Source organism: Brassica rapa, chromosome A09 (genome assembly GCF_000309985.2).
Source record: "Brassica rapa cultivar Chiifu-401-42 chromosome A09, CAAS_Brap_v3.01, whole genome shotgun sequence".
Taxonomy (NCBI): domain Eukaryota; kingdom Viridiplantae; phylum Streptophyta; class Magnoliopsida; order Brassicales; family Brassicaceae; genus Brassica; species Brassica rapa.
Window position 1 is genome coordinate 21,918,237 of NC_024803.2, and position 10,184 is coordinate 21,928,420.

Below are 10,184 nucleotides of genomic sequence, written 5' to 3' on the forward strand. Positions count from 1 at the left end.
AGATACCATCGATCGACACTCTTCGCGAATCAGAACAGAAAGAGTTTGAAGTGTGTCAGAATCATTTTGATGGAGGCACCACCATGCGATCAGACAAGTCTGGGGGGGAAAGAAGAGGCGGAATTGGAAGAAGAGGAAAAGGATCAAGGGAGATCCTCAGTTATCATTGATTCCCCACTTCTCAGATGGTGTCAGAAAACCCAGAGTGCGCAGCAGATGCTTCTCACAGCCTTTTGCAAAGCTCAAAGCACTCCTTATTGCTGAAATGATAGACAAAGGAGAAGGGTATATGGAGGAGGCTTTCACACAAAAATGATAAAGCTTCAAAGAGTAGACATTGAGACTTGGTTTGGAGCAAGTTCTCATTCTTATGCGGACTTAATCAGATCTCCAGAAGTCAAGCTAATGACTAAAAATAAGCGCTGAGTGGGAGGCAACCCACTGTTAGGTAATTTTAAATATGGTTTATCTTTCATTTATTACTGATTCTTGGTTTTCTAAAGATTTCAGTTAAAAAAAAAATGAACAGTAACAACGTACTGTAATAGAGACACTGTAGCAGCAACATCGAGCGACACTGTAAAAGGACAAGATCCGAGGAAGAAGAGATTGCAGGAGAATCGATGATGGCTACGTAGCATCGATCGACAGAGCATCAAGAGTATTGCTCGCCACTTAACTGTGTTGCTCGACACTCACATCCAAGCAGATATACCGTTTTTCCTTGTTAAATATTGTCCTTATGATTTATTTTCCCACAAATCTTAGACTGGATAGCGCTAGTGATAGTGTTGTTTAAGTCTGGGGGAGGAGGTTCTACTAATATTGTGTTTAGTTAGTTAAAAAAAAAAAAAACAGATCCGAGTAGACGATTGCTCAGCACATCGACCGATGACACCAGCTCGATATCGATCGACAGCGCTTCATATCCAACAATCGATTGCCTCTTCATTGTGTCGAATGATTGCTCTAGCCATCGACCGATGAGACCATGTCACTATCAATCGACAGCACTTCATCAATATCGATCAATTGTCTATTCATTGTGTCGATCGACACTGATGTCGAGCAGGTTATCGTTCTTACTTGTTAAATTGTCTACTTATTATTTATGTTCTAACCATAACTCCGACTACATATACACTGGAGACAGTGTAATTTAAGTCTGTGAGGATGTTTACTGATATTTGCTTATCTATTGAGTTTTATAAAATGTTTTCAAAAATGTTTTTATTGAGAGTCATGTTGGGTCTAAAACGGTTACGACAAATTTAACATTTAAAACGTCCGAGGAAGAAAATAAGAATTTCTCCGAAGAGTACTTTTCGAAGTAGATTCTTTCTTACAAAAAACCTTTACGGAAGAAAGAATCGAGATGTCCGACGAAAGCTCGAAAAGGGTCGCTATGCAGCGACCGAGCGTCCATCCCGCTCGGTCGCTACGTAGCGACCGAGCGATCGTCCTGCTCGGTCGCTACGTAGCGACCAAGCTCGAGCCAAGCTCGGTCGCTACGTAGCGACCGAGCACTCGTCCCGCTCGGTCGCTACGTAGCGACCGGGCTCGAGCCAAAGTTTGGTCGCTGTATTGCGATTGAACCTTTCCGAACATCGATACGAAACCAGTCCCTTCATTCTCGTCAAACCTTCGAATACTATCTCCCGAAGACCGTAGCAAGCTCAGTCCATGTTTCCCGCTATTCTAATTCATCGATCAAACTTCGCGGATTAGAAACCGCGGAAAACTCGTAGTAAACGTGTCGAGTCGGAAGACGGCCCAACGGGACCTAAAACACGACTCAAGGCCCATCCTACGATTTTTTCTAACCAAAAGCCCGTGAACCGCAGCATGGTTCACGCTTGGCCCACGAGGAAGGATAAATGTCAAGTTTCCGCGGATAAATACAGAAGTTTTGAAGATAATTGTGAAGATCGGGAAAAATGGAATATCTCCATTTTTATGCTATGACGGCATAAGGGCAGAAGAGTAAAAGCGTAAACCGACCTTGGAGCTAGTATATAAGGAGTACTAGGCGAGGAGCAGAGAGGGAACTTTTTCAGAGCAAACTTAGCACTTAGAGCAATTTAGGCAATTTTCCGTTTTTGTTATTTCGAGCTGCGACTCAATTAGGTTTAGCCGTCTTAGGGTTGCTAGAACTAGGAATCTTGCCGACAGCTCTCGAGCCTAGGCTTATACCTTGTTGTAACGCTCATACGCAGATTCGGAATAAAGATCTACTTTGCTCTCTTTTCGATTTCTTATTTTTATCGTTGTTATTCTCGTGTTCTGATTGCTTGACGTGTGGTAATTAACAGATATCCGGGTCCTCTGGGAAATTAGGGTTTTCCTAGTTTCCTTATTTAAACGGAAATCGACAGTGCGAATTTCGGTTTCCACAGTTTGGCGCTAGAAGGAGGGGGACTTACGGATCAATCTAACCCGCAAAAGCCACTTAACGATCAGGAACGGTATGCAAGATTCGACGTGCGCGAACGTCATCTCATTCAAGGGGGGAGAAACAATCGATCGAGCCAAACCTCGAAACGATCTCCTTGTTATCGAGTTGACGATTCGAGATATCGACGTCGCTAGAGTGCTAATCGATACCGGAAGCTCGGCCGATATCATCTTCAAAGACACTCTTGAAAAGATTGGGATCAGTCAATCCGAAATCGCAAAATGCCCAAGCCCACTGCTAGGACTTTCGGGGGAAACGAACATGGCCTATGGATCGATTAGACACGCTGTCATAGCCGGAACCGTGACAAACATCACAGAGTTTCTAGTCGTTGACCGCCCCGCATCTTACAACGTTATCATGGGGACGCCATGGCTGAACACCATGCGCGCAATCCCATCAACCTACCATCTTTGCCTCAAGTTCCCGACCCCTAACGGAGTCGAGGTAATCTGGGGAAATCCAAGAGTTTCACAGGTTTGTTTCGCCGCGGAACTAAAACGAAAGAGACCGATCCTCGAAATTACTCCTAAGAAAGCGGAGAAAAAGATCTCCAGCAAAGATACGCGAAGTCAGGATTCAGCGGAATTCTTCAGGCAATCTTGTATCATCGCAGCTCTAGATGAAAAATGCGAGCCAACATGTGAACCCGTGGTAACGATCTGTCTCGACGAAGCCTTCCCAGAACGCTGCGTCGAGATTGGAGCCAATCTCCACGAGCCTTTAAGGACAGAACTCATAACCTGTCTTAAAAAGAACCTTAATACTTTCGCATGGGCTGCGGAATATATGCCAGGAATCGACATTAACATAACATGTCACGAGCTGAATATCGACCCAACATTCAAACCCGTCAAACAGAAAAGACGGAAGCTGGGACCCGAACGTGCTGCTGCAGTAAACGATGAGGTCGAAAAACTGCTTAAAGTTGGGTCGATAATGGAAGTAAGATACCCGGACTGGCTCGCCAATCCCGTAGTAGTCAAAAAGAAAAACGGAAAGTGGCGAGTTTGCGTAGATTTTACCGACCTAAACAAGGCATGTCCAAAGGATAGCTTCCCTCTACCACATATCGATCGATTGGTAGAAGCAACAGCGGGCAACGAACTCTTATCCTTTATGGATGCCTTCTCAGGTTATAATCAAATTAGGATGAATCTCGACGATCGTGAGAAGACTGCGTTCATTACCGATCGCGGAACTTATTGCTATAAGGTAATGCCCTTCGGCCTCAAAAACGCTGGAGCAACTTACCAACGACTCGTGAACCGAATGTTCTCCAAACAACTCGGAAAACGATGGAAGTTTATATCGACGACATGCTCGTCAAATCCCTTAAAGCAAGAGATCACGTGTCACATCTCGAAGAATGCTTTGCACAACTAAACTCCCATAACATGAAGCTCAACCCGACAAAATGTAGATTCGCCGTGGCATCAGGGGAATTCCTCGGCTACTTGGTCACATACCGCGGCATCGAAGCAAATCCAAAACAGATCAACGCTCTAATCGAGATGGCTTCACCGAAGAATAAACGGGAAGTCCAAAGACTGACCGGCAGAATCGCAACACTTAACCGATTTTTTTCACGATCAACAGATAAGTGCCTGCCCTTCTACGACGTCCTGCGAGGAAATAAAAAATTAGAATGGACGGAAGAGTGCGAAAACACCTTCCAACAGCTGAAGCGTTATTTAGCTACTCCTCCAGTCCTCGCAAAACCCGTGGAAGGGGAGCCTTTATTCTTGTACATCGCGGTATCGGCAACAGCCGTAAGCGGAGTCCTGATCAGGGAAGAACGCGGGGAGCAGAAACCTATTTTTTACATAAGCAAAACCTTGCTGGATGCCGAATCTAGGTATCCGTTGATGGAAAAATTGGCATGCGCGGTCGTAACATCGGCCCGAAAACTAAGACCGTATTTCCAATCCCACACGATTGTTATCCTCAAGAATTTTCCCTTACGGACAATTTTGCATAGCCCAAGTCAATCAGGCCGATTGGCTAAGTGGGCGGTCAAGTTGAGCGAGTATGACATCGAATACCGACCAAGGACGAGCGCAAAATCACAAGTGCTCGCAGACTTTTTGGTCGAACTTCCAACGGTAGCAATAACCAACGAGGAACCAAATTCCACCTGGCTCCTCCACGTCGACGGATCCTCATCCAAGCAAGGATCAGGTATCGGGATCCGTCTCACATCTCCAACGAGCGAGATCTTGGAACAATCGTTCAGACTGGAATTCCATGCCTCAAACAACGAGGCCGAATACGAAGCATTGATCGCAGGTCTACGTTTGGCTCACGGCTTAAAAATACGTAATCTCCACGCTTACTGAGACTCCCAGTTAGTGGCCAGCCAATTCAGCGGAGAATATGAAGCCAGAGACGAACGGATGGACGCGTACTTCAAACTGGTCCAAGGTCTAGCTCAAGACTTCGACTGTTTCACCCTTACCCGGATCCCCCGTTCCGAGAATGTCCAGGCGGACGCCCTCGCGGCCTTAGCATCAAGTTCCCATCCAGGACTCAAAAGGGTAATTTTGGTCGAATTCATCGAACATCCGAGTATCGGACCTCCAGTCGTTGTCAATCTCATAGAGGGTCAAGACGACGAGGAAGAAGAAATTATGATACCACCACCATCGGAGCAATCTGATTACGGTTGCGATACCCCATGGCTTCAGACATTTTGAGACTACATTATCGACGGGCAACTGCCCGCCGAAAAATGGGCAGCTCGCAAGATCCGAACACAGGCCGCACGCTACATAACAGTGGACGGCGAAATCTACAAATGGAGATTCTCCGGACCACTCCTGACGTGCCTGGAAGGAGAAAAGGCGAGGAAAGTAATGGAGGAAATACATTCCGGCTCATGCGGCAACCATTCCGGCGGAAGATCACTAGCCGTGAAAATCAAACGCCACAGATACTATTGGCCAACAATGATCGGAGATTGCGAGAAATTCGCACGAAAATGCGAAAAATGACAAAGGCATGCGCCAACTATCCGACAACCGGCCAAAGTTCTTTCCTCCATCACATCGCCTTATCCCTTTATGCGCTGGGCCATGGATATTGTCGGACCTCTGCATAATTCAAAGCAAAAGCGTTTCCTTCTAGTCCTTACCGATTTTTTCTCAAAATGGGTAGAGGCGGACTCGTACGCAAGTATAAAAGACGTCCAAGTCGAGAATTTCGTATGGAAAAACATCATCTGTAGGCATGGAGTTCCTTACGAAATCGTAACCGATAACAGGTCTCAGTTCATTTCCACCCGATTCGAGGCATTTTGCGAAAAGTGGAAGATACGACTCAACAAGTCAACTCCCAGATATCCGCAGTGCAACGGACAGGCTGAAATAATCAACAAGACCATTCTCGACGGACTGAAGAAACGCTTGGAGGCTAAAAAAGGTAGATGGGCCGATGAACTCGAGGGAGTCCTCTGGTCTCACCGTACCACCCCAAGGCGAGCAACGGGAGAAACTCCCTTCGCCCTGGTATACGGCACGGAATGCATGATTCCCGTAGAAGTAGAATTTCCTGGTGTTCGAAGAAGGTTCTTACCCGAACGAGAGGAACTCAACAATGCTATGCTCTTGGACGATCTCGACCTCATTAACGAACGCCGAGATCGAGCACTCATCCAAATTCAAAACTACCAGCACGCCGCTGCGAGATACTACAATTCCAACGTACGGAATCGTTGGTTCAATCAGGGAGATCTGGTCCTTCGCAAAGTCTTCCAAAACACCGCTGAACGATACGCGGGAAAACTCGGAGCAAACTGGGAAGGTCCCTATAAAATCGAAAAAGTCATCCGACCAGGTTCTTACGAAATAGCCAACATGCATGGCATAAAAATCCCTAGAGCCTGGAATGCGATGCATCTCAAAAAATACTATCACTAAACCAACTCGCAATCACTGAACTACGAGACGGCTTGATCTCCGCAAGGAGTAGGTAGGCAGTTTGTCGAATGGCAAATTCAGCTGTCCCCCCTCATTAAAAAAGGGGGGGGGGAGTGGGTACATATACTCGTATACTCCCAAAAAATCGAAAAAACTTCTTACCACGCTCTAGGTGTTTTCGACTTATTAAAACATCCTCACCCGTAAAATCAGAACGAGGTCTTAAGAAATTAGTCGGCCGCTTGGGAAAAGCAATCTTTAGCATCGCGAGACATCGCAATTGGTGCCTCAAAGTTTATTCCTTCCGAGCAAACGAAACCTCCGTCACAAAAAGACATATATATGCACACACTAACACTTATTTTGCGCAAAATAATCAAAACAATGGCACGCGCCACCAAGTCCGATGCTGGTCACATCGAACTCACAAACGTCCTAAACAGACATAGCCATCTCACGGAGATGACTCTCTTTCATCCGACACAAGGATAATAACGCTATAAAAGAAATCCGAAATTTTGGTCTAGCACTTCCGGTCTCCGGAGATGCTTGATTCGTATCAAACAAGTCGTATAAGCCGAGAACTTTTCGCGGACTTTACATCGATACGAATCAGGAAGAAATCGCGCCAGGAAAAACGATAGCCGGTTAGTCACCGCATAATCCTTAAACCGAAAGTAAACCTAGGTCTTGCCCTAAACCCAGCGCACTGGTCTCTTACATTCAAAGGCATGATATCGAAAGATAGGAGATTCTTAAACCATGCCTCTATGTTTATGTTCGACACCTTCAGCACCCCCGCGGAGTTCATATCTCGCGGAAGAACTCTCGAAACAGATCTCGAATAAAACATTTCACAATCAAAGAAGGATATGAGACGACAACTCATCACCTTCTTCCCCGCTATTCACAAATTCATAAAAAAAAACGTTATCCGATTATCGTACCATAAAAAGAAAGCTGCGGAGCGGCAGGGATTCGAAGCCACACATGGCCAGTCCCGAAATACAAACAAGGCCATTCAAGGCCGAAACATAAAAACATAAAAAAATCTCTCGCAAGAGATCTAACCCAAGTCATCCACAGAACTTACGCCCCCTCTTCACCCGCTGCCTTGTCCGAGCCTGGAGCCGCGTCGCTTATGTTCTCTCCGACCATCAGGTCTTTCCCCTCTGGGTCTTCTGAACACGTCGGAAGGAAGCACGCGTATTTCAGGTCGGCCAGGATGAGACCAAAATCTCCATCCTCGGCCGCCATATCTCCCTTGCAGCCGGACAGTCGGGCCTCTTTGGCCTCCAAGGTCGGGGGAGTCTAACTTTGGAACGACCAAACCACGGCCATCCCGCCCTCAATCGTCGCCAAAGCGAAATTCCTGCTCCGGATACACTCGAGGGAACCCAGGGAAGCAGAAATCTTCGCCAAGCGAGCTTGAAACTCCGCACGAAGGGCATCCGTAGCCTCTTGGATCCCGCGGCGCGTTAGTCCCGTGTCACTCTAGATCTGACGCTGGAGTCGACGCACCTCCGAGGATTTGGCCTTCCTGGCCTTCTTTTCCTTAAGCAAGGAACTCGCCGTCTTCCCAAGGTCCCTCTCAAGCTCTCCTATCGCAACCTCGAGCTTCGACACTTTCGCAGAGTGAGAGTCCTCGACAGCCGTCAACATGGCCTCGGTTTCGGACCATCTGCCCTGAAGCTCCACCAACTCCCCGGAAAGGCGAATGGTCTCAGAACCACATTCACTGATCATCCCATCGATCAACGATATGAACTGCGAACGGTAAAAATTCTTAAGACTAAGTCCGAGAAAAGAATGCACGAAAGACGATCGAAAATTTAAACAAGAAACAAACCTTTCCGCGAAGTCCCGATGCTAGGCTCGACCCACCTCTTTTCTGGCTGGAGGAGGAGGCATAGAGTCAGCGGCCTTCTCTTTGTCCTCGACGAGGATCAGAGTCATGGAAGATCCCGCAGGTAGGGCTTGCGGGAGAGGAGCCGCGACGTCGGTCCCATGACACGGGGCAATGACCTGCGCGGAAGAAGACGGAAACTCGGAGCCAGTTTGAGCCAGTTCTTTCTCGGCTTGGCGACGAACTAGTTTCTCTCGGAAAGAAAGATGACCGGCAACACAAGCCGGCACTTCCGCCGGAGAAGTTGGAACCGCAGCCGGAGAAGTGGCCTCACCCATCTCGACGTTGGAATCCTTCTTATCACCTTGGGAGGAAGACATGTTGAAAGGAAAGTTATGAAACTAGAGAGGTTTTTGAAGGAATGAAGAAGGGAAGGTGTGAAGAAAATGAATGACAAGAGCTCACTACTTATAGAAGTATGGGTTCGGAATGTCGTCTCGACAACTTTTTTCCGCGGAATTTTAAATGTAAATTTCGTCCAACACACTTAACCTTGTCAAAGTCATCTGTCCGCCCGCTAGAGTCACAACTCTAACGGGCTGGGGGGCTAACTGTTGGGGTCTAAAACGGTTACAACAAATTTAACATTTAAAACGTCCGAGGAAGAAAATAAGAATTTCTCCGAAGAGTACTTTTCAAAATAGATTCTTTCTTACGAAAAAGCTTTACGGAAGAAAGAATCGAGATGTCCGACGAAAGCTCGAAAAGGGTCGCTACGCAGCGACCGAGCGTCCGTCCCGCTCGGTCGCTACGTAGCGACCGAGCGATCGTCCTGCTCGGTCGCTACGTAGCGACCAAGCTCGAGCCAAGCTCGGTCGCTACGTAGCGACCGAGCGCTCGTCCCACTCGGTCGCTACGTAGCGACCGAGCTCGAGCCAATGCTCGGTCGCTACGTAGCGACCGAGCTCGAGCCAAAGCTCGGTCGCTACGTAGCGACCGAGCTCAGCCAAGCTCGGTCGCTACGTAGCGACCGAGCTCGAGCCAAAGCTCGATCGCTACGTAGCGACCGAGCGATCGTCCCGCTCGGTCGCTACGTAGCGACCGAGCGATCGTCCCGCTCGATCGCTACGTAGCGACCGAGCTCAAGCCAAAGCTCGGTCGCTACGTAGCGATCGAGCACTCGTCCCGCTCGGTCGCTACGTAGCGACCGGGCTCGAGCCAAAGTTCGGTCGCTGTATAGCGATTGAACCTTTCCGAACATCGATACGACACCAGTCCTTGCATTCTCATCAAACCTTCGAATACTATCTCCCGAAGACCGTAGCAAGCTCAGTCCATGTTTCCCGCTATTCTAATTCATCGATCAAACTTCGCGGATTAGAAACCGCGGAAAACTCGTAGTAAACGTGTCGAGTCGGAAGACGGCCCAACGGGACCTAAAACACGACTCAAGGCCCATCCTATGATTTTTCCTAACCAAAAGCCCGTGAACCGCAGCATGGTTCACGCTTGGCCCACGAGGAAGGATAAATGTCAAGTTTCCGCGGATAAATACGGAAGTTTTGAAGATAATTGTGAAGATCGGGAAAATGGAATATCTCCATTTTTATGCTATGACGGCTTAAGGGCAGAAGAGTAAAAGCGTAAACCGACCTTGAAGCTAGTATATAAGGAGTCCTAGGCGAGGAGGAGAGAGGGAACTTTTTCAGAGCAAACTTAGCACTTAGAGCAATTTAGGCAATTTTCCGTTTTTGTTATTTCGAGCTGCGACTCAATTAGGTTTAGCCGTCTTAGGGTTGCTAGAACTAGGAATCTCGCCGACAGCTCTCGAGCCCAGGCTTATACCTTGTTGTAACGCTCATACGCAGATTCGGAATAAAGATATACTTTGCTCTCTTTCCGATTTCTTATTTTTATCGTTGTTATTCTCGTGTTCTGATTGCTTGACGTGTGGTAATTAACAGAT